This window comes from Vicugna pacos, chromosome 28 (assembly GCF_048564905.1).
Source record: "Vicugna pacos chromosome 28, VicPac4, whole genome shotgun sequence".
NCBI classification, from domain to species: domain Eukaryota; kingdom Metazoa; phylum Chordata; class Mammalia; order Artiodactyla; family Camelidae; genus Vicugna; species Vicugna pacos.
In genome coordinates, this window is record NC_133014.1 from 13951500 (window position 1) to 13977182 (window position 25683).

The 25683-nt window shown below is 40.8% G+C and overlaps 1 long non-coding RNA gene across 2 annotated transcripts in view; it reads left to right on the forward strand.

Moving 5' to 3' along the window:
• Positions 1-25683, forward strand: part of LOC140690034 (uncharacterized) — a 61435-nt gene that overhangs the window by 34978 nt on the left and 774 nt on the right. The window lies entirely within an intron of this gene.

A 25683-nucleotide genomic window follows, 5' to 3' on the forward strand; every position in this document is an offset into this window, starting at 1 on the left:
TTACGGTGTTTGTCTCCCCCCAACCCTACCCCTTCTGCAATGAGTAATAAACCCAACTTGTTTAACTAGGAGTAGATTTCTGGTCATCTTTGTCTAAAGGTCATTGATTCTACTATGAGGTTTTCTATGTGCTTGGAGTAAATTTTAACAAGGTTTTACTGAAAGATCAGATCAGATGGAAAGTAAACTCAACAGAGCACCTTAAACTCCTACATAGGCCAAGATAGACTTACATGGTCTTTCCTGGGTTAATTCTCTCCCTTTCAGTCCTCTTCATAGGTTCAAGGGCAGCTTTTACCTTTTGTTGACCTCCACACACATTCTGAAAGCACTATGTATAATCCTGTATTTCAGAATCTGAGCAAAATCAAGTCTAGAAGTTCAAAGAAAGCTGGGGGAGATTTATCCCTCATACCACTTGTTACAGTCCATGTTTTCTTAAAATAAGACCTTGAGATGAGGACCCATGTGCCAATGATTTGTTACAGAATTGCTCCCAGGAGAAATTTATAAGAGAATGGGGAAAACAAACCAAAGAAGGAAGTCAAGCCAGGATGCAATTACAGGCAAAATCCCAGCATCAGCCTTGTCCACCAGGAGCCCTGATGTGTAAATTACACCCTAGAATTCGTATCAACTTGAGGCAAGGATCTGGGCACTCCTACTGTGACATTACCGAGTCATTGTGTTACCGAGTCCAAACTTGTTCTGCTTGCCACCCAACGGGCCAGTAAATTGGGAGATGAGGTGTTGGGGCAAGGAATAATGATTTTATTCAGAAAAATGGCAAACCAAGAAGATGGCAGACTAATGTCCTGGAGAACCATCTTCCCCAAGTTAGAATTCAGGCTCCTTGTATACTGAAAACGGGGAAGGGGAATGCTTGGTTGTTGCAAACTTCTTGGTGTAGGAATCCTTTGTTCTTGCAACTATCCACATGGGTCAGGACATGGTGTCCGTGTAAACCACCAAAAAAATCAAACGTTATTTTCTATTCTGCAACTTATTACCTTTGTATAAATGGAAAAGTGTTAATATCCTTAAAGTTCAGAGCCTTGAGAACAGGCTCTCCTGTCTATTTCAGGCTAAAGGCAACTTTTTTTACAAAAGGTGCAGAGCCAGCAAGACTAAGCCTAGGAAACCGGACACAGGGTTAAAGTCAAAGGAACAGATCTAATATGCAGCCAGATTTGTTCTTTTCTATTACAACTGGCTAATGGCTGCTCCAGGGGCACACCACCTTGCAGGCATTTCTAGCTCTAGTAACTGGGGGCAACTGTACAAAAAGAGTCACAAATAGGGGTAGTTTGAAGCAAAAGCAAACAGAGGCAGAGGTGTCACTAAAATGATCAAAGATACCCAAGGGAATCTGATGGAACACCTCCAGCTTTAAATCCTTATCTCCAATCCTAATTTCCTACCCCTGGACTGACCTTCCCAAGAATGATGACAATGGATATATCTATTTGCTTTGCAAGAAACTCTGCAGGGATATTGTGTAGATCACTGGCTCCTAAAAAACACTCTTACACATCAGGAAATTAGTCTGTTTTCTGAAATTCATTTTAAGTTGATTTTCCTGAAACTCTTCATTTTAAATATTTTAAGTATCATTCCATGAGGAGCATCTCATGGCAAATTCAGATTTCCCCATAAGTTCAATTTTGTTTCCTTTTTCATTCTTCCCCCAGTAAGTGTTCAAGAAATTACGAGTCCAACTTCACCACCTGTCATATATACAGATACATTAAGCGTATAGCAAATTGCCTAGCAATCCTAGCAAGATTGTGTAGATTTTAAGTGTACAGTAGCTGTCTTTATGAGTGTTTCATTCTAAAACTCTGTACTAACGGGAAGTTAAATGCTAGGGGAGGGAATTACCTCTTTTTGGCTGATATCAACCAGTTATCTACTAGTCTTTCTGTCCTCCCAAGACCTGAAAGATGTGTTGGCCACAGCCATGTGACAGGACCATCTGTAACTTGTGCTTTTTGGGACCAGAATATGTTCTTCCCCTATATTTATCCAGCATGGCTGTAATGGCTCAGTAACGAGCACGTCTTGCGTGACTTTGTGGAGGGAAGATTTCCAGAAGTCTCTGGGACTACTTGGAGGCAGCAAAGGGAGGATGGATAAGCTGCCAAGACATCTCTTCCATCATAATGAGCACTAATTGAATGTCTTGTTTGAGAAATTTGCAAAACTACAAAGACATCATCACTCGGATGATTTGGGCTGCAGCTTGGCCAGATGCGGTTCTGTGGCTCAGACATGATGTCATAAGCCAGTTAAGATGTTTTACCTATTTTAAAATATTGGACTTGCTTGGAGAGGTCAAGTGTTATAGGACTTTGCCTGGACCAGCCCTTAGGAAAATGATGCAAAGTTTCCTCTGTCCCCACCCTTCTTCAGTTTGGGGCCTGTCTCCCCTTCCAGGTTCTCACGTGAGTGTACCCTGCCTTCCAAAAGTACTGGCCTTTCCTGTTTCCTCAACTTGCTTGCTCACTATGTGCTAATCAATGAAGCCCATGGGTCAAGGAACAGGAAAAGGCAGGGACTACCCCATGGGACCTACTCTAGGAATATCCAGCTAGTTGGAAACATGATCAGAAAAGGATTTCATGATAGGTTGCATTAATTGTATTGAATCCTTTGAGGAGAACAAGGTGGAATTTTGTGGTGTTTTGATGGAATTACAAACAGGGTCTTCAGAATCACCCTATCAATCACCCCATCCCTTCTCATCAAGTTCAGAGAAATCTAAGTACATAAAGGAGAAAAAAAAAAAAAAAAAGAACGAAGAGAATGAGGATACATGTACTTGAAATATATTGACAAGTATTTAATGGTCTCTAAGGCAAGGCTGTTTGGGAAAAGATGAACTCAGTGATGTAGGACTTTTTTTAATAAAAGGAGTGCCCTGGAATCAAATCAGTCAAGTTATCTTCTGCTGAGGTCTGTCGGGAAGGCGCATTTGCAGATGCAGCTCTAGAATGGGAAGAGAGGTGCAAGTTTTTCTTATGCAACTGTGCCCTGTTTTTGTTTCTGCTTTTTTGTTTGTTTTTAACTCCAGCCGAGAGCCTAGCATAAAATCAAGCAACAGTCTGGCTGTCCTGATCCTCCTCTGTGAGACTGTTGCTCCCAGATCTTCCTCTGTTCCCTTTGAGTCCACCTAAAATCCCTGCAATTGCTGTCTTGGAAACTGTCCAGAGCAAACATTAACTTTCAGGCCAAACGATCCACAGGCTGAAACCGCGCTCTCAGTTCCATTTACCATCTATGTTAACGGTGGTTAAACAACTTGCAAACTAATCCCAGGGTGAGGTTTCAAATGAAACCAAATAGTAACGATCTAAATATGTCAGTTCTTTAAGAGGCCCTCCTTCCTCTGACCCCTGATTGTCTAAGAAAAACACAAGATCCGGAGCTTAAGAAGATGAAACTTGGAGCAAGCATCTTTGGTCCAGACCAGGCTGTGACACTGAAGAACTGGGTAACACTGACCAAGGGATGTAGCCTCCCTATGACTCGTATTGTTACCGAGTCCAAGCTTGTTCTGCTCGCTGTACAGCAGGCCAATAAAATGGGAAATGAAGTGTTAGGGCAAGGAATAGTGACTTTATTCAGAAAGCCAGCAGACCGAGACGATGGCAGACTCATGTCCTGGAGAACCATCTTCCCCAAGTCAGAACTGAGGCTCCTTTTATACTAAAAAGAGGAAGGGGGGTGGTTGGTCGCTGCCAACTTCTTGGTGTAGGAATTCTTTGTTCCTGCAGCTGTCCACGTGGGTCAGGTCACGGTGCCTCTGTAAAACCTCCAACAAAACAAATGTTATTTTCTATTCTGTAACGTGTTATCTTTATATAAGTGCAAAAATGTTAATATCCTTAAAGGTTAGAGCCTTGAGAACAGGCTCTCCTGTATATTTCAAGCTAAAGGCAATGTTCTTTTCAAAAGGTGCAGAGATAGCAAGACTAAACCTAGAAAACGGGGCACAGGCTTAACGTCAAAGAAGGAGATCTAATACGGAGTCAGATTTGTTCTTTTGTGTTACAATTTTCTTAGCCTTTAAAATGCGATGAGAATAATATCACCCTATAAAGTTTTTGTGCCAATTAATAAACTTATTGCATGTGTACCATTTAGAATAGTGCCTGGCACAGAGTAAACATGATGTAAGATATATCTATTGCAGACATAGTAAACAATCTTATGGTTACTGGGGGAAAAGGGGTGGAAAAGGATACGTTCGGGAGTTTGAGATTTGCAAATGTTAGCTACTATATATAAAAACAGATTTTTAAAAAAGTTTATGCTGTGTAGTGCAGGAAACTATATTCAATATCTTGTAATAATCTTTAATGAAAGAGATTAATATATGTATGTCTATGCATGACTGGGACATTGTGCTGCACACCAGAAATTGACACATTATAACTGACTGTACTTTAATTTAAAAAATTATAAGAAAAACATCAGACAAAAACCAATAGAAGGGATTTAATAAAATTCTTAAAACTAAAAAAAAAATTGTATCTATCATTATTATCCCATCTATTTAAAAAAAAAGAAGCAAAGAGAATGTGCCTTTAATGAACCATTACTTTGACCATATCGTGATTTGGTTGTGGTGTGTCAAATTAGATATTCTCCTGCTTGGGGAGGATTTAAGAAGGGGATGATTTTAAAATCATGCTCTTGGGTGCGGGAAATCACTGACTAAAAGGATTCTATTACCTGGCCCCAAACTTAGATGTTCAAGATGATGTACAGACATGCAGAGAAGCTATAAATATGCATGTAGACATGTGGATTTCACAAATGTGAGTATTTCCTAGAGCAATGCCAATATGCCTTTTAAATTATTTATAAGTTTATTGACATCAGCTCTTGTCCTCTGCTTTAAGAATGATAATATGAGAATTGTCCAAGCCTGAAGCAGAGGCAAATATTTCCTATCTATTGATAATTGAGTCAATGAGCTTTCCCTGGGCGTGCATGGCATCAAAGCCCCCGGGCAGGTGCCATGGAGTAAGCAAAGAAGAAGGAAGCTGAATTTCTGCTGTCATGCTTGAAGAATAGAAAAGACTGGAGACACTAAGCAACAGACTAAATTTCAAAACCTATTCCATAATTATTGACAGTTGACTGGACATTTAAGCATTCTACCTTACATATTGTCTTCATTATTTTTTTAAATTTTAGTTTTATTGAAGTGTAGTTGATTTACAATGTTAGTTTCAAGTGTAAAGCAAAGCAATTCAGTTATGCATATACATACACACATATATTTTTCAGATTCTTTTCTATTATATGTTATTATGAAGTATTGAATATAGTTCCCTGTGGTATGCAGTAGGTCCTTGCTGTTTATCTATTTTATATGTAGTAATGTATATCTGTTCATTTCAAACTCCTAATTTGTCCCTCCCCCTTCATTATTTTTTGAGGAAGTTATGATTCAGAGATGGCTTTGCATACAACATCATCTGGGTAGAAAATCTGATTCCTTCTGATTTCATCCTGGTGACACTTCATTTAATTGCTCTATGGTAAAATATGACGCATAGAACCAAGAGGAGCTGAAACTAATTGGTGGTGGCGGGGTCAGTGACTAGGAACACAGGAAAAATTGTGGGTAAGGAAACATTGTAATTTAAAGGTCAAAAAGAGATTATTACTCAGTTATTATTTATGGAATGCCTATTAGATTCCCTGCAAACACATTTAGACTTTGGCCTTAGGAAAGTGCTATGTGAAGCTTGACTTAATATACCCAGACATACATTTTCCCAGAAACCCTAGAGGCTTACCAAGGAAAGCAGTTCCTATGGAAATTAAAAGGGTGGCAAGTATCAAGTTGATAAAATCCATAGAATTTAGAGGATTTTTGTATTAAGGGGCTGACACCTATGGAAAAATCCAGGATGTGTCTGATCTCACAGAAAAAACAAAGGAAAAAGGGTGTAGTAACATGTGATGGGAAAAAAGAGGGAGCAGGTCCAGATAATCTGGGAAGAGCTTTGCTTGGTGAGCTGCTTCGTTTGGACTGGCTTTTGCTGTTTCATGCCTGGACAGAACAACGTCTGTTGTGGTCTCGCTCGGAGGCAGCCTGCAGTTCACGACAGCTCGCAGCATCCAGGCCTTTATGAAATGATAAAGGGTGGTTCCTGGATGATCGATGTTACCGTTGCACGAGGGGCAATTGTCAGGAGCTTAGACATCCTTAGCAGGTAACAGACATTTGTTCCAGGGTACACTGACTTCGCAGGAAGAGCAAGCAGCAATTTATTTGGTGTTTGAGCAGGGTTTGAGGAGGCTGATTTAAGGGACAGAGCAAGATAACTGTCCTAGGACCACGCAGATCATCAGAAAACCTGGAAGTGTAACATACTTTCCCTTCGGAATCTGCCTGCCATAATAAGGGATGGCTTCCCTTTACAGGGTTTCCGCTCTGTTAGAAATTACGTGATGAACTGAGTGTGCTGCCTGCAGACTGACTGCACCAACCCACTAGCACTGTTTCCGACACAGATTAGGAGCTTAAGAAATACCGCTGGATGCGTTTTTCTGAAATGCCTCTTTAAAGATTTCGCAAGTCTGTTCATCTCATTCCACAAATATTTGCATTCGTTTTTCTCACTTGGCGTCACAAATAACACACCTGTGAACGTCCACCTTGCCATGTGATAAAGCTTCAACCTAAGACCAGCTTTGTGACCCACGTTAATACCAAGCCAAGAGGTTCCAGATGTTCACTGGAAATAATCTGGCTGCACACCTGCATGTCTTCAGTGTTGAGTGACCTTAACCCATGAATAAATCATGAGCCAATCTTTAGAAGAAGACGTGTATTCTTCAGTACAAAGTACATTTTAACTCATAAACCCCATCTGGTGCCACAAATGGTATTTTGGGTTTCAGTTTCTCAGCCAAGGACATCTGCCAAAATCTTTTAAAATGCAAGAGTTGTGATCATCTTTGTGTTGTTCCCAACTGACCCACCAATACTGGGCCTAAGATTTACATCAGATTTTCCTTTAAGATACATAGAACTGACTTGTATCATCTACAGTTGGAGATAAGCCTCTTAAAGAAACAGGAATTTTCATATCTTATAAAATTTAATTTTAACTTTTGCCCTCTCTACTTCCCACTATTAATTTTTACTTTCCTATTTTCCTTTTTAATAAGTGAAGCTTAGCTCCTGTTTGTAGCTCAATCTTTCCTATCTGGATTGCCTAGACCTACATCAAACAATTCAAATAAGAAAAAAATGATGTATTTTATGAGTGCAAAATACTCCAGTTCTTTCCTACCCTTCTGCTAATTTTCACCAAATCTATACTGATAGTTTTTTGAATTGTTTGCTATGGAAAGAATTCTAGACTCTCAAAATTCTAGCCACTCTTCACCAAATCAGCCCTCATTACTGGACCCAATATTCTCATTAACGCATCCTAAGACCCATATTTTCATCTTCATTGGTCACATCTTATGAAACATAAAATAAGCAAAAAAAAAAAAGGTTGATATTATTATTTCACTTATATAATTTTCCTATTTCCCTGAATCTATCATAAAACACCTCCTTGTACACTTGTAAACACTGCATCCCAGTTCTCACTGCCTTCCTGTGGATGCTTTGAGAATTTAATAAACATCCCCAAGGCGCCTTCACAAGCAGAAGGTATTAAAAGAATCTGGCAAATGACTGTTTTACCACACACACACACACACAAATCACTGATCGTTTTCTATTCCCATATACATTTAACTAGTTTTTTTTTTTTTGAGGTTATGTTTTCACCTTGGCCAAAATAACTGTGTGTTTGCCCAAAGAGAGAATCAAATCAATGAAAAAACCAAAAACAACAAGAACAAAAAAACAAAGTAAAATTTCTCGTGTGGAATGGATTTCTTTCTAAAAGGGAATGATGATCAATGCAGGTAACAGTGTTCGCCCAAGAGGCCCAGCTGGAGAGAAATTGACCCTTTCTCCTTGCAGAGGTGGTTATGAGATAATTATGCAGCTCGGAGCTGCCTGACATGTAGAAGTCACACAATGACTATTGCATACATGGAGGAACAGAATGAATGAATAAATGAATGCATGCATAGTAAGAAAATCTTGCTGCCTCTAAGCCTGCTTCCTGCAGAGTGGTAAAGAGCACCTGTCTTTTCTCTGTGCACTGAATTAGTTGGTTACAATGCCTGTACACCCCGCTGCATCTTGTAAGTAGTTGCATCTATCCATGAGGATGTACTGGGAGGAGTCCATTTGAAAAACGACTAGCAGTTGGGCCAACGTGTTCTGAGAAGGCGGAGGACACGGGAGAGCCAGAAGAGGAAATGATTTTCAGCTGTCAAGCATTTTTCTTTTTTTTAATTAAAATACCGTTAGTTACAATGTGTCAATTTCTGTTTCAAAGGATGAGACAGATTTGTGGAACAATATCAAAGCACACATTTTGCTTGTTTTGTTTGTTTTATGAGGAGGAGGTAATTAGGTTTATTCATTTATTTCTGTTTGGAGGAGGTGCTGGGGGTTGAACCCGGGACCTTGTGTGTGCTGAGCATGTGCTCTACCTCTTGAGCTATACCCTCCCCCCAAGAGTTTCTATCCTGCCTTCCTGACATGAAGGTGTGAAGCTGGGATTATATAACGTGGTTATGGGCTTAGAGAAGGAAAATAAAGATCTTTTCTTAGGACAGCGTAGGCCTTAACAAAAATCCATAATGAAAACAAGAAAGCTTGAAAACATTTCATAGAGCACAAATAAATGGATCTCGGAGGCTGAAATGGAGGCCTGAGATGAATCCCAACCTGCTGCCTTAGCGCTGGGGACGTGGTTTATAGTCTGAGCCAATGCATCGTTTCATTAAAATTCAAATAAAATTTCAATTGAGGACCCAAGGCTCAAATTACTCATTCTCCTGGAACTCCCTGCTCATCATTATTTAAACACTGGTGTTTAATTTTTTAGTGAGAGAAAATGAATTAGACACTTGACTCCAACTCCTTTATGGAGAAAAATGTGTAGGTTTTTGGAGGGATCTGATACTGAACAATCTAAATCATCATTACCATCATCTTCAGTATCATTATTAATATTGACTAGCATTTACTATGTGGCGGAGACCTTGAAAATCCTTCCATAAGCCGTCCCATTGAACCCTCCCGAAGCTGAAGGTGGTGAAGGCTATTGTTCCTATTTTAAGATGAGGAATCTGAGGCTCAAGGAAGTTAGATAATTTGTGTAAAGCCACAAAGCGCTTCCTTTGTGTTGGTGTCGGTGCTGGTTGGGTCAAGATTTGAACGTGGGCAGTCTGGGGCAGGGGAGGGTCTAAGCGAGGAGCTCAGGGGGACCAGAATCGGCTAAGCTGCCAGATGTTGGAGGAGCCATTGAAGTACCAAGCCAGAAGGGAACACGCAGTCAGGACTTAAGTCACTTGCCGTGATAGTATAAGCTAGACACAGAGCCACAGAAAGGAATGACCCTCCTTTGCTCCATTTTCTCCTGTGGACCAGCCCAGTGGTTGAGGGTCTGGTGGATCAGCACAGATGGAGAGTTTGTCTCGCTGTTGAAGAAGCCTGGAACGATAGTTTTATGGTCCCTGGGGCTGGGTGCAGAGCCGGGGGAAAGAGCTAGGAGTGGACAAGCCCTGAGTGCTGAGTCAGAGTGAGGAAAGGCATCTTCAGGCTCCCCGCTGCCTTCCCACCTCCTAAGGGAGGCCTCCGCAGAGGCACCTGAAGAACACCCAAGACGTGGTTCTGGAATGCAGGCTGCTGGGGGCTTAGTCCTCGACTGTAACTCCCCTTTGAGTTTGTAACGCATGGGTTGTGCACCAGGTCCAGCGTGGGGAGGCCGGCTTTCCCCCGTGGGGACTGCCAGGTAGACCCTCTGTAAACTGCATTATGTTGGGACCTGCAAAGTCATGTATAGGTTTTTAGCCCAAGCTGGACTCAGTATGCAAACCTGCTCTGGGAAGAAGGTCAACTACACGTGTTCTCTCCTTACCCCTCAGTGATTCTGATATGACCTCCTCTTTATCCTGTTTTGAATATCTCTCTGTAAGTGTGCCACTGTGACTGATAGAATTATGTTCTCCAGTGTGTTGGGTCAAAAAAAGATTAGATTCCTAATCTAGATTTCTGGCTAAACAGAGAAAATGAGAGCAGATTGAAAATTCATAAATCCACAAGAGGAAAACTGTGAAGGGAAGGGAAGAATTATAATGACCAGGAGAGAGCACGGCATTGGAAGATGGAAAAATGAGGGAGGGTTAGGAGAAGAGAGGGAACCAACAGCGGAGGACCAGCAATGAAGAGCAAGGTAATTGCATGTGAGGGTCCTGTAAAGACTCCGAAATGCGAGGCTCATACCACAGAAGGCGGTCCTGATTGAAGAGACTAAAACGGGCGGGTTGTTTGACAGGTCTACCCACGCACAGTCGAATGATTACTCCTCTCCTGTGAGAGGATCTGTGGCATGTTCCTTGGAGAAGTCAAATCCAAAAGCCTGTAGTCTCTGGTCCACTAGGCACAGCAGAAGATGAGGGTGAGATGGGAAGGAAGATGGCGAGTCAGGTGCATGCTTATTGAAGAGAACCCCAGCCACCTTTTCCATCCTGCTGTCCTCGTTCTGGTGGACAGGCGAAAATGATCCAGGTAGAACGCTGGAAGCTTCATTTATAGAAACTGGAAGTTGTGGGTAAAACAACCATCATTCAGTTCCCTGCCTGATATTCCCACAGTGAAGTCCAAAAGACGGTAAAGATTTTCCATACCCACACAGCCGCCAGCCAGCCTTCTAAATATGCCTGGAGAGTCAATCAAGGATGACAGACATTTTAAAAACTCCTCCAACATGAAAGACAGATACACAAAGAAATAAATGAGAAGCAAAAAGGGAAACAAAATAACCTATAATCAATACACTGAGCGGCATGAAAGAAAATCATGCATCCATTTAACAAAAAGATGCTAGAAAACAGGACGAATTAGAAGTAATACGTAGGTTTTTTTTTTCACTGAAGTATAGTCAGTTTTCAATGTTGTGTCAATTTAAGAAAAATACCATATGATATCACTTATATGTGGAATCTAAAAAAAAAAAGAAAGAATACATGTTTTAAAAATGAGCATGTTAGCTTAAATTGTATATATATCCTATCCCTATGTAAAAAAGCATTCCAAGAGGATAGAGGGCAGGTGATATAATATTTTCAAAATTCCAAGAGAAATGGTTTTAACTCAGACTTCCACACCAAGTCAAGATGACCATAAGTCAAGACCAAGAAAGTGAAGGAAGAGGTATCAGTGGACCCAACACAGGGTGGCCCTTGGGCAACAGGTGTCCAATAGACGGAGGGAACAACCAAATGAATACAGAGCAAACCAGACTTGTCTGGGGCAGGGGGCTGGGAGGAGACTATCCCTGGGAGATGGTAGAGGGAAGAAGATGAAAAAAAATGCCTTTGATACATTGTTCGATATGTTTGAGTCCTTGGAAAAAGTACTACTATGTCCCTGGTAGATATGTTGGAACATTTTGCAAAGTGATAGGTGCTTTTAAATCTAAGTAACTTAAAAATGGGAAATGAATTAATGACTCCAGGAAAAACAGAAAAAGACACAACCATGATAGCTTTGGGCTGAGGAGTAAATAAATGATACTGAGTAATAATAAGATAAACTCTGGCGACTGATTTAACCTTAAATGGTGATATAACCACCGAGGCAGGGGTGTGGGAAGAAGCCTGAGGAAGTTAAATCCTCAAGAAAGTACCAGAAGTCAATAGAATGTTTAAAATTAAGAAATCCCCCTCTGCAAAACCCCACAACAGCATGATTATAGCACATGGGACTAAAATTTGGTAGTAAATAAGGGCAGACACATCATAGAAGTAAAAATTGCCTCTTCCTCTGCAACAGGGCGTGGATGCTTGGAGGGTGGCAGCGAGAAGTTGGTTTTCTCGACAAGACTTTTAGCACATGAGATCCAAACTCTTATCTACGGTCATAACCATCATGCATGCATCTCATCCATTTCTTTTACTTATAAAAGAGCTAAAGTGAAGATCACCTTAGTGTTTAAGCTGTGTTCACCCAAAAGTAATTGTTGGAATAATCATCCGTTAGTGGCTTTGTCTATGTGGTCCTGGATGTCTAAATGTTTTCACATTTCTGGATGAGCAGAACCACTTAGTGTCTTACAGTTTTATCGCTTCCTGTCAGACGTGCCTATTGCATGATCTTCCTGACTCCTTCAATCCTACAGTTTTTTCCTGCATTTATTCACAGATCATATAAGTTAATACTTTAAAAAAATTAGATGTGTGTGGTATCTCTCCAGATAAACATTAAGTTTCTCATGGAAAATTGCTGTAGATTTTATTTTATTATATTCTTTTCTCCCCATTAGGAGTTAATACTCTGTATGGTTAAAAACAAACAGAAAATCAAACAAAATGAAAACAAACAAAAACCCTCTTCATTTTAAGTCTAGAAAGACTTGAATTTGTCTGAATCGGACCCATACCTTTTATATCTTGGAAGCACCACTTAACCCACTTAACCTTCACTTTTCTCATTTCTTTATTTGTACTCAGAGACACTGTGAAACCAATCAGATCACATATATTTATATGTTTTGTAAGCTAAGAAATTATACAAATATAAGGCATCATTCTGATAGATGATTTCAAATACATCTGTACGTAAATTTTTATTTCCTTTTTCATGCGGCTGTTTTTCTTGAAGTACAGTCAGTTACAAAGTGTCCATTTCTGGTGCACAGCACAGTGTCCCAGTCTCCCATACACATGCATGTGTTCGTTTTCATATTGTCAAGAAAACTTTTGCTCCTGATTTCTTTCATCACGGAGTGGGTGAAAAGAGACTGACCACACTTCTCACAGTCGCTGAAAATACCTCCCTGACTCAAGTTGCAGGCTATGTTTTGGTGTTGGGAGTGAAAGAATTGGAAAGGTATTTGGAAAAAAAAAAAAAAAGATGTTCCGAGAATGGAGGCATGAGAAAGGGCAAACAGGATTCCAAACTGGATCGTTCGCATTAAGAAGCAGGGAGATGGCGCCGGAACTACAATAGTAATGTTGTCAAAACTTGTGATCATTTCACAATCCGTACATTTACCAAACCATTATGTTGCACATCGAAAGCTAATGCAATATGATTTGTCAGTGATATCTCAAGAATAAAAATTTTTTAAAAACCACAATTGTAATCTAGATCCTGAATCTCACTCTCTGGACTCAGTCACTCAGGGCTTTAAGCAGTTGGTCTGTCCTTTCAAGACAATGCCTTGCAGAAGTGAACATTTCATTTCACAGTGACATCCAAAATACAGATACTTGGCCTCTGAGTATGGGCAGAAAGGCTACCATGGGGCTTCAGTTTTCAGGCAGAAATGGAATTTTTGAGGGAAGTTTAGAGTTGACTCATTAACCAAGCCCATGAATGAATGTGCTTAAATGAAGTGCTCACTTACCAATTTCATATGAGAGATAAAAGAACTTTGAAAATTGGAGTTCCTGAGCGAACATAGTCTATAAAATCTATCTCTATAATCGTTCCTACATGAGGGACAAAATCACGTAGTGTGAGCATGAAGTTCAGGGATGGATTAATTACGCAATGAGTAACACTGAAGGTGGCATACATCTTGTGAAAAGGGCTCTTCTCGAATTTATGACTGGAATACCCAGAGCATCTTGTCTAGACTGAATAATCTGCACAACAATGATGAGGAGCTGTCATTTTTCATCTCTGTGAGCCTTTCTCCATTTCCAGGCTTCCAGGGGCCACAGTTCACCCACCTTCACACTGCTGTACTCTTCTGACTTGGTTATGATTCTGGAAGCTATTTATGCTGTTTTAAAGCACCTCTTTATTATTTATATTCTGGCATTTCATGTACAAATGCCAATATTACACACCTTACTTATAAATTTGTGAAGTTGCCTCTGTATTTCCCCACTATTGGTAATGGTTTCTTTATTATTTGGAAGGCATTACAGAGATTCAATTTTATTTTTTTACTTTTTACATTTTTTTATTGTGTTATAGTCATTTTACAATGTTGTGTCAAGTTCCAGTGCAGAGCACAATTTTTCAGTTATACATGAACATAACACATATTCATTGTCACATTTTTATTCATTGTGAGCTACCATAAGATCTTGTATACATTTCCCTGTGCTATACAGTATAATCTTGTCTATCTATTCTACATGTTGAAATCCCAGCCTGTCCCTTCCCACCCCCCTGGCAACCACAAGTTTGTATTCTATGTCTATGAGTCTATTTCTGTTTTGTATTTATGCTTTGTTTATTTTTTTATTTTTTATTTTTTTTAGATTCCACATATGAGCAATCTCATATGGTATTTTTCTTTCTCTTACTGGCTTACTTCACTTAGAATGACATTCTCCAGGAACATCCATGTTGCTGAAAATGGCATTATGTTGTCATTTTTATGCCTGAATAGTATTCCATTGTGTAAATATACCACATCTTCTTTATCCAGTCATCTGTTGATGCACATCTAGGCTGCTTCCATGTCTTGGCTATTGTAAACAGTGCTGCTATGAACACTGGGGTGCAGGTGTCTTTTTGAAGTAGGCTTCCTTCTGGACATATGCAGCTTACTCATGAGTAAACTATAAGCCTTTACTTAAAAAGGGATGACACTAGAGTCAGTTACAATGTGTCAATTTTCAGTGTACAGCATAATGTCCCATTCATATATGTGTATATATTATATATATATATATATATATATTTGTTTTCATATTCTTTTTCATTAAAGGTTATTACAAGATATTGAATATAGTTCTCTGTGCTATATAGAACACATTTGTTTTTTAACCTATTTTTATATATAAAGGTTGTCAGTTGCAAATCTCAAACTCCTAAATTTATTCCTTCCCACCTCTTTTCCCCTGGTAACTATAAAGAAAGATAAAGAAGGACACTAGAGTTTTTGAATTCTGTATCCCTATTTCCTTAGTCTTAGTTTGTCCCTATTAATTATTACTGCATGAACAAATAAGTGAACACATACTAGAAAAAAAGAGGTAGAATCTTTATTTATGGAACTTCCTCCATGAGCCTAGGACTTTGGTTGATACATTCTCTAGGAGAAGAAACTAAGATTCAGTGCACCTCATAAAATTAAGATCACACGACACCTCATAGAGGAGGAAAGATTTGGACTCAGATAGTTCTGGCTGCAAAGTTAACTCCCAAGGCACGTGGAATCATAATTCCTCGTAGAAATTGTTTGTTTAGATCATGTCCTATTAAAGTCCTCCAAAGGGCATCTTCTGCAATAACTATTCTGTATTTTTGTTCCTTAGGTGCTGTGCTACTTTCTAACATTTCTTTTATTTTATTTTTTTGTCTCTGATCTCTGGTACCATGGAAGAAATCTGTCATTTCCAAGTCTGCCCCCAGGCACTTAACTTCAGCTCACCTTCCACTGACCTCATCGCATATTTATTTATTTATGTATTTATTTTTCTTTTTTCAATTTTATCTTTTGAAATTTTTTGGGGGGAGTGGGGAGTAATTAGGTTTATTTATTTATTCATTCATTCATTCATTCATTCATTTATCTATTTATTTAATGGAGCTACTGGGGATTGAACCCAGGACCTCGTGCATGTTAGGCACGCGCTGTACCACTGCGCTATACCCTCCCACCTCGTCACACATTTATGTCTTAATAAATGTTAGTGTACTTCTTATCCTTGGCACACGCTCGTTGCATGAGTCATTGTTTTAGTAAGAATGCCCTACTGTCTTCTGACATCACAGTCTCCGGAAGGAAAGGATCACACAAGAGAGCACCTCTGGGTCTCTCCAGGGCCAGCCCATTTCATGGTTTGCCCCATCCATCCTCACAGAGTGTGAAGGAGTCAAAGTCATAATAGACCAGTGCAGAAAACAGCACGGATAATAAGAGAGTCGGAAGAAATAGCTTTCTGTCCGGCCGCTTCTGCGGCAAGGCCTTTGGGAATATTACAAACTATGACTCCATACACATTTATGTGCCCTTGTAAATACGTCACATGTAAATATTTTTCTGGAAGACTGCGAGGGCTGAGTCAATGTAGGACCGTTTTTCCTCCTGTCAGAAGCAATAGAATTTTTATTAGCATAATTTCCATTTCTCAGCACTGACTGTGGTATCTTTGATCAAACTAATTAGAAATAGTTACACTTTGTACTGTGAGATAGATCAAATTTATTAGAAAAAAATTATGTATGTGCACACATGGAAAATAAATAGGGATATTAAATATAAAAATGTGACATTTATGCCACTGGTTGGAGTGAGGAGGCATTCTAATTAGATAGTGAATATTCTTAAAGTATGGGTTTTCTGTGTGAATTGCACCGTTCAGCTAAAACTACAATTGCTAATAGAACCAAATGCATACATAGAAGAGGGCAAAAAAAAATTTTCTTTTTAAGCACTGAAGTCAATCTGTATTTATTGGTCCACTGTAATGTGCCTTTGCTAGACGCTGTGATGAGGAAAATGGGTTTCAGATATTGGGAAGTTTTTAAATACACCTTGTGGATGAGGATCACCCTAATCAGCTGGTATACACAATGGCATGTTTTAGTCCTTTCAGATGTGTGTTAAAATAAAAAAACTGATGATGTTCAGAGAGAAGATGGGAGATGCGTCTATGGAAGGGGCGAGACTCATGTGGTTTTGAAAACTGAGCTGGGGAAATAAGACAGACGTAGGGGGTATATGTCACTGAGAGAAGGGAGTAAAACCTGGAGCTTTACCTTCTGCACCCGGGGACTTACGTCACCAAAGATGGAGAGACTCGGACCCCAGTGACGAACAGGCGATGTGTCTAGTGAATATTTTTGAAATTTCGTGTGGCAGATACAAGGCTAGAAGCTGAGTGGGACGAGTGAGCTAGAAGTGCTGGGCGCGACCATGGCCGTTTCTCTGGTGGTTGCTGTCAAGACTTTCAGCATCCTTATTTAGACCCAACCTCGGAGTTCGTGAGAAAAGGGGCTTTCCCGGTCTTGGCAGCTGTGCAAAGTGTTCCTGTGACTTCTGTAATCTGTATGTCCCCACCTCTGACCAGTCTGTGATACAAATGGGGTCATTATTACGATAACCCGCACTGCCTGCAGGCCTCAGGTTTCTCAGCGCCGCCTCCATCAGTGAGCGCTGAGGGTCGCACATACCATGGAAGCCATTAGCGTTCACACACAGCACCTCTTGGCATCCATCTCCGTGGCCGTGGCATCTCATGCTCGCTAATGACGGAGACCCTAACTCTGGGTTCCAGCAAAGCCACACTCACAACCTGCAGCTGAATCTTGGTAACTTGCACCTGCTGAGACCCTTGGTAAACTTATACTGAGCTGGGATTAATGCCTGCTCTTCCCTGGAGATCCAGAAGAAAGCAGTCATATAGCTTCCCAGCTCTTCGATCTCTTCAGTTTAGAACCTCTTGCCTCACTTGATGGACCTTCAAACATGGCATAGTAGTTGTCATTCCTCTTGAAGCGAGAAGGTGTCCCTCCTCACAGGACCTTTCTTTTATTTAAATTTATTTTTTATTGAAGTGTAGTTGACTTACAATATTAGTTTCAGGTATACAGCAAAGCCATTCAATTATACATGTATACATTTTTTTTCAGATTCTTTTCCATTACAGCTTATTACAAGATACTGAATACAGTTCCCTGTGCTATACAGTAGGTTCTTGTTGTTTATCTGTTTTATATACAGTAGTGTGTGTCTGTTAATTCCAAACTCTTAATTTATCCCTCCCCCACCCTTTCCCCTTTGGTAACTGTAGTTTTTTTTCTATGTGCATGAGTCTATTTCTGGTTTGTAAATAAAATTTATATCTCTTTTTAGATTCCACATGTAAGTGACATCAGTGATATTTCTCTCTCTGTCTGACTTACTTCACTAAATATGATGATCCCTAGGTTCATGCATGTTGCTGCCAATGGCATGAGTTCATTCTTTTTTATGGCTGAGTAATATTCCATTATATATATATATATATAAAAATACACACACACACCACAGCTTCTTTATCCAGTCATCTGTTGATAGACATTTAGGCTGTTTCCATGTCTTGGGTATTGTAAATATTGTTGCTCTGAACATTGAAGTGCATGTGTCTTTTTTGAATTTTGGTTTTTTCTGGCTATATGCCCGGGAGTGGGGTTCCTGCATCGTATGGTAAGTCTACTTTTAGTTTTTTAAGGAAACTTCATACTGTCCTCCATAGTTACTGCACCAATTTCCATTCTAACCAACAGTCCAGGAGGGCTCCTTTTTCTCCACACCCTCTCCGGCATTTATTGTTTGTACACTTATTGATTATGGGCATTCTGACTCATGTTAGGTGATAATCTCATTGCAGTTTTGGAAAGATACTCAATATCTGTCCTCACAGGAACTTGCTTTCACTTGCTTTCCAATGACCGCATTTTCGCTTCGGCAGTTCTGAACGTCTCAGTTAATTTTACTATAATTTTGTTTTGATTGGTGGGCAAAACGAGGTATAGTTTCAGTCATTTGAAACTCAAAGTTCCATCATGTGCCTACTCTTGAAAAATCCTGTTTCCTTTTGCCCTGGCCCCTCTCCCCACTTTTTGTTGTTGTTGTTGAGAAATGCACAGAGACTGATTCAAAGCAACATTTCTCTTTGAGAAAAATTAACCTGCGTTGGCAAGAGTCAGCAGAGGTGATGATGTTCGTTATTTGAATTACTGGCAAGTAAGCGACCATCTGCGCAGTCACGTAGGAAAGGCACCGTTACAACTTTCAGCCAGTGGGGAGCAATCAGGGGGGAAGCAAGAGTATGACCCCTTTTATTACACTCCCCTTCTTCTGGTGCTGCTGTGAACATTGGGGTGCATGGATCTTTTCAAACTGGAGTTCCCTCCAGATGCATGCCCAGGAGTGGGGGTGCTGGGTCATACTGTAAGTCTGTTTTCAGTTTTCTAAGGACTCGCATGCCACACATGGAAATTCTTGACCTGTGCAGCCCCAGTGATCCCACCTGCCCAGCCTTGTCTCTCATCCCTAGCACCTAGACAAACACACTTTCTCCAAGAAAGCAGCTTTGAAACGTATCTTCTCCGAGATGTTTATACTGAGTGAATGTTGTACATATATGTACACTTGTGCACCTCTTCTCTTGTTTTCAGCACATTTAGCATATTTATTATTCAGTAATAGTCAATACATTTTAGCTTTAAGAAACATAAACTGAAACGAGAGGGCAAGAGAAATGGTCCTACATTGGCTCAGCCCTCCCAGCCTTCCGGAAAAATATTTACACGTGATGTATTTACGCACTAAAAGGTGTTATACTCTGGCTTCCCACCGGTTTTTATTTTCTATTTTAAAACACGTACTTAAGTCAAATTCACATAGCGGTAACCATTTTAAGGTGAATACTGCAAAGGCTTTTAGTACATTCAAAATGTTGTGAAATCACCAATCCTTGGTAGTTTAAAAACATTTTCATCACTCCCATACAAAACCCGGCACCACTGAGCGGGAAGCCTCACTGCCCCGCCCTTGCCCCCCACAGCCACCATTGGCTTTCTGTTCCTGTGAGTTTTTCTATTCTGGATACAGACTATAGTATAGTGTAAACATAACTTTAATATGCACTGGGAAACCAAAACAATGGGCGTGGCTCATTTTATTGCAACATTCGCTTTATTGTGGTGGTCTGGAACTGAACCCACAATATTTCCGGGGTATGGTTGTAATCAGAGTAACCAGATCGTAATCTGGGTAAAAGTTTTAAAAATACTTTAGTGACGAGAGAAATATAATTTTACACACGTTAAGGAAAGAGAACCTTTTATTAACAGGACAAGTTTGCAGACGGATGGGGGGTTCCGAGAATCAGATACCTAGGGAATGCAGATGCTGAGCAGGGCGGAAGCTCATTGGTTCGATGACATTTATGAAAGGCTGTGTAACTATCCCCCGAGGTGTCGAATTCAAGGCATCAGGGAGTTGCCCAGTGTCTTTGTTTTCCTAATAGACCATACTGGATCTATGCCCTATGATCTTGAATTTGTCTACAATCGTTTAAACTGTTTCTATTTCCACTTTGTGTATTAAAATGGAAATACTAGATTTTACGACTGTTGGAAAACAAATGGCCCCTAGAGCTTCCTTGAGAAAATTCACCTATTCCTGACCTTTCAGATTATGAGTGAATGAAACGTTCACTTCATCAGCACCCACATGAACCCAGCTGGCTCAATAACATTAAAGGTGGAATAAATAATGAAAAAATTGCTCCCCAAAGAAAACAGCAAGAACACTGCATCACTATGCTGGGAGATTTACCCAGAAGTCTCCCTTGGGGTTTGACTGACACCGAAAAACAGGTAAGTCTCTTAGCATCGATGCCCCGTCACAAATCCAGTGCTCTCACCAGCAGCTGTGTGTGTCTTCACGTCTGCAATACCGGGAGCCATTCCTAAGAGATGGGAAGACACGACTGTTCTTGTCTGCTAAGGAAGGAATGTCATCGGGCACACGTAATGGATTTGGATGTCCAAGAAACTGTCATTTGGATATAGGACAGATGGAGAAACGAGAAGAGCTGGAAAGATAATCTTGAGGTGGAGGGAATTCAGTTTGTTCCTTGAGAAGACTTCAAAATAGATATTGCTAACTAGACCACAAAAATAGTTCCTTGCCGGAATAGTTCTGTCAACTTGAACAAATGTTTATCGTGCCTACAGCACTATTGTAAAGGCCTGAAAAGAAGTTGAAGACCTCACAGCCTTCACGAAGCTGTTCCAAAGGGAAATATAGGGCATATGAAATTGGGTTTTGACACAAGATGCAATCAAATTAGTAGCAGGGTCCACGTGGTTGAGATTGAGTTGCAAGAAAATAAGTTAAATTTATTCTTAAAAAGCGTATGCGAGATAGTTAGGACCCTGGGACGTGGGTTAGACGGCGATAAGATTTGATACCTGGGTAATAGCAACTTCCATGCTTTGCAGAGCTAGCTTCTGGGGAGAACTCTTGCAATCAAGGCCAACGAACGTCATTGATCGAACGTGATCAATTGAACTTGAATCCTTTTCCTTTTAGAAATTCAATGTTACTAGACCTTTTCTAAGGTGGTAGAGGTTAGTTGGCAGGAAAGAACATGGAGGCTATAGCAAAGGAAACGTCCTGTGAGGGGTCGGGGGTCAGCACTGGTGACAAAGGTGAACACGAAGGCCAGGACTTATGAAGGCAATGGCTGGTTTTGAAACAGCGCATGGCCGAGCCTGGAAGCCCTCTGTGGTCTTCCCAGCCGCCCTGAAGTGGCTGAAGGCTCTGGGAACAGTGGCTGAGAGATTAAGACACGCCAAGGAGGACCAGCCCTGCAGATCTGAGTGCGGGATTCCTCCCTGCCCACTGTAGGAATCGGGCCAGCTGGGGTGTGATTGCAGCAGTGAAAAATGAAAGAGCAAATTTCCTGGGATCGAGTTTTCAGTGGTGACCCTGTGGCACGGTGACCAGGAATGGATTTGACACAACTCTTCTTTCCCAAAGTAACCAGAAAGAGGCGACCCTTGGAGGGCAGGTTTCTGGAGCTTGGCTTTCTCTGGAACATACCCCCACGTGTGTGTTTGTGTGCGTACACTTGCGTATTCTATGCGAAAACATTTAGCGGTCCCTGTGTGATGATACAGGCATGTTCTTAGTGGCAGATGATATAAAGATGGATGAAAAAAGTGGCGGTCCCTGACACACATGTGTGGGCACCAAATGCCACTTTATAATTCACGTACCTGTTCTCATCTCACCTACATCACATAGTCCCTCTTGACAAATGATGAGGGCAAGGCCAGGAAACAGAGATGGTTGATGGGCCGGGAGAGGGGCTAGGACTGGGATCTGCTGATCAAAATTCAGTGTCCTAATTAATATCTCCAAATCCAGTCAGGTTATCACTGTGCTTAATTCCCAAAAGGGTTGCCTGTTACCATTAGAATAAATGACAAAACGTACAAGAGAGGTTAACACGTCTTGGTCCCTGGTAAGCCCTGCAGGCTGCTGTCTGGGCACTCTCCCACACCGCTCTCCTTGGCAGGCACCCTGGTCTTCATCCAGCCCCTCAAGCACGCAGTCTGAGGATCCCGTACCCCTTCATGATACTTGTCGTAGTTGTATTAGTAACTACAAGTGAGGATTAATTTAATCTCTGACTTCCCAGCTAGATGGTAATTCCTGTATTGGCAGTTTCACATCTGTCTTGTTTTCTTGCTCTGTGCCCAGTCCTTTGCTGAGTACCTGGGACAAAGGAAGGGTTCCCCGCTTTTGTTAAGTCACACACTAACTCTGAATAAGAACATGATCTCCCTAGGAAGGCGGGCAGCCCCAGGTGCCGGACCGTCCCTCTGAGAGCAGGCGGAGGCAGCCTGCGTGGCTTCCACCCATCTCTCCAGCTCCGAGCTAAGAGTCTCCAGGACAGTTGCTTCTCCCTCTTCCCATCTTCTCTCACACTTGCTCTTAGAATCACACAATCAACTTTTCGTTACATTCATTCTTTTTATATAAAGAAATGTACCTTTCAAAAGTACGTTTTCTTTTACTTCCACGAGATTTAAGATTTTTTTTTAAAAGAAATTCTGCAAGTTTTCTTCCTGTCATTTCTATCCAGAGCCTCGTGCCTGCGGGGCCCCTTTGAGGTGCTGAGTAACAGCGTGCTGACGTGGACTTGGAAGCCACTGAAGCGCAGAGAGCAGTTAGGAGACGAAGGTTTTTGATAAGAGCGTGTGGTTTGGAGCTGATCAAAGCGAGGGCTTAGGAAACGCGGCCCCTTCCTTTTCTTTTCTTTCTTACATTTTTTTTAAGAGGCTGCATGTCTAGAGATGGTGGTGAACATTTCAAAACAAATCTGAGCAAAAAACAGAGTAGATATCTGTCTCTCAGGATACATCTGTGAGAAATGTACTGACAAAGTCGATCTGAAAACGAATAAGAAAGTCAGGGTTAATAGGAGACATATTGTTTGAGAACTCCAAACCCAAGATTCACAGAAGTTCTGATTGAACTTCTTGTGTAAAAGCAACACGGAAAGAGAGGCAAACTCCACTGGAATTTAAATCACTTACAATCATCTGTGTATTTGGTCCCTCTTATTCAAATATTTTTGGAGTTTTCAAACAGGGAATTTAATCAACCCAACAGTACAGGACTTGGCAATCTGACGGAAAGGGAATAATTGAATAGACTTTTTTCTTTCAACATGAATAGGACTTGTGGACTGAGAGAAACTATTTGTTCCCTTTTCATTCCACGTCATAAATCTATACAACTGAACAACCTTGTTCCCTTTCAGACAGGGAACATGAGGCTCTTAATCTCAAAGTCCCATGTCCCCACCTGTATTGAGCTGATAGGTTTGTTTTTTTCTTACTAAACTGAGTCCAGAGAATTTTTTTTTTTTTTGGCATGCCTATCAGTTGTAGAGTGTCTGGCTTCTATAAGGCACTGTTTAAAAACGAAAGGATAGAAGAGAAAATTTAAGAAGATGTTATTGTGAACAATAATATTTTCAAAATGATATTTGGCAAAACATGAACGTCCCTCAGCCGCAGTTCAGAAAAATGCATTTTTAAGCAGACTTGAGTAGGAACAAAGATGGTGAACTCCCCGCTACAACGTATTTCCAGAATCTGCCTGGTGGAGTAACTGATGTTTCTTTGTTTGTTTTAGTTTTGGGTAAAGGCGTCACTGGCTTCTGCTAAAGTATGGATGGGGTGTCTGAGATACGAGTAGTGCATTAAGCCAATATCAGCTACGTGGACTAGTGTATGAGGTGTATCAAGACAAGACTAGTTGAAGGATGGAGATGTAGGTAAGATACATTTTGACAAGAGACAATGGATATTATGATTCTGGGCTTATCCTCTGAGAGGAAAATGTTTACAATCACCCCCAAGGTAAGAAGATAGTTGTTGAAAGGGACAGAGATAGAAGAGGTCAACTGTTTAATTTACCATTTTGAAGTGGACCCACTTCAGACAGTTCAGCCCAACATTGTGACTAAATTCTGAGTCCCTATTGGCTTAGGATTCTTTGCTAGGATATGGAAAGGAATGACAGAAATGAGAAAGGAATCAGTGTCACAGAGGTGTCACTGCAGTGGCACAGATATATATCTTTTCTCTCCAAGACTTGCAATGAGCTATGTTCATGTGATGTTGGCTGTGTTGATGAGCTGTGCTGGTTACTCTGCAGTGCAGTTGTTTTTCCGTCTCTAAATCTGTTCGGAAGCTAAAACTAAGACCACAGGCACAAGGAGTTTCCAGTCAGTGTTGGGCTGGGCAGGAGTGTGGGTTATGTGGATACAGTCATGCTTGCTCTCTTCATAAAGCAGATGAGAGTCTTTCCTTGGTTTTATTAATTTCTCTCAACTCCATACCCTTCCCCATTCTACATCAAAGTTTACACTATCTCAATACGTTCTGTTAGTTTTTAATGCAAGTGGATCCAGGAATGTTCATCAGCTATACTCCGCGTCCAATAATTACAAAATTTTACTCTCTTAGAACAGTTGGATGGGCGTGTTGGGACCTGGGAGGAGGTGGAGGTGGGTGCAGAGCACACTTTCCTTTACTTCTTCCTCACTATTTCTTGAGTTCTTAATATATTCCAGACACTGTACAAAAGGTCCCTGATTTAAACCCCACAGTTATCTCAGTTATCTTTAAAATTGACATGGCTTTTATCTTAGAGATAAGAAAACTGAAGTTTGAAGCCGTGGGCTCTCTCACTGCGCTTTCAGTGACTCATTAATTTTCTCGTGGTGACTAGGTTAAAAGAAGTGCCGTTTCCGTGCTTTAAGTAGACATAGGTCCACCCAACTGCCCGAATCTCGGAATCGGACTGAACACACACCTCTCATTCCCTGTTCTGCATTGATCTTCAACAAAGATAGGTTCTAGAAAGGAATTCGGTGTGATCTAATACTGAAACTTTGAACTACCTTAAGCTGGTAATTGCCTGGATTCTGGCAGAGGGGGACCATCGTGGTGTTTGTCTCAGAAAATAAAACATTCTGCGCTAACTCTCCGAGTTCACTGAGGAGCCCAACATGGTAGGACCTGCCGTTAAGTAGCCTGCTCAAGACCACATCTGCACAAAGGGGTAGAGCTGCGATTGGAGCCCAATTCCCTGAGAACCAAAACCAGAGATCTGGGCTATCGAACATGATTTCTGGTGTCCATATAAGGAAGTAAAGTAGTGCCAGGGTCACTGGATAACCGTAGCCAATCACACTGACAACGACTTCAGGGATATTAGCATCTTTGCTAATTAACATCATTAACACGTTGACCGCCCACTGTGGATCGCGTGCCCCTGCGGATACACAACTGTCGCCCAGATTTAGGTGACGTGGCGATCAGCGTGTTAAACTGTGCCAAGTTAATCCTTCTAGGTACTCAAATTTTTATTAAATGTAGAGTCTATGAAATATATTTAGTTAGGAAAAAAAGCCCTTGATTTTCAGGAGTTTATAGTTTCTAGTTGGGAAAAGAAGATGTATATTCAATGTTTCCCTGAAGCAACTCAGCTAGCATCAACAAACTAAAGATCTTTGTGTTCCTCTTTTGGAAAC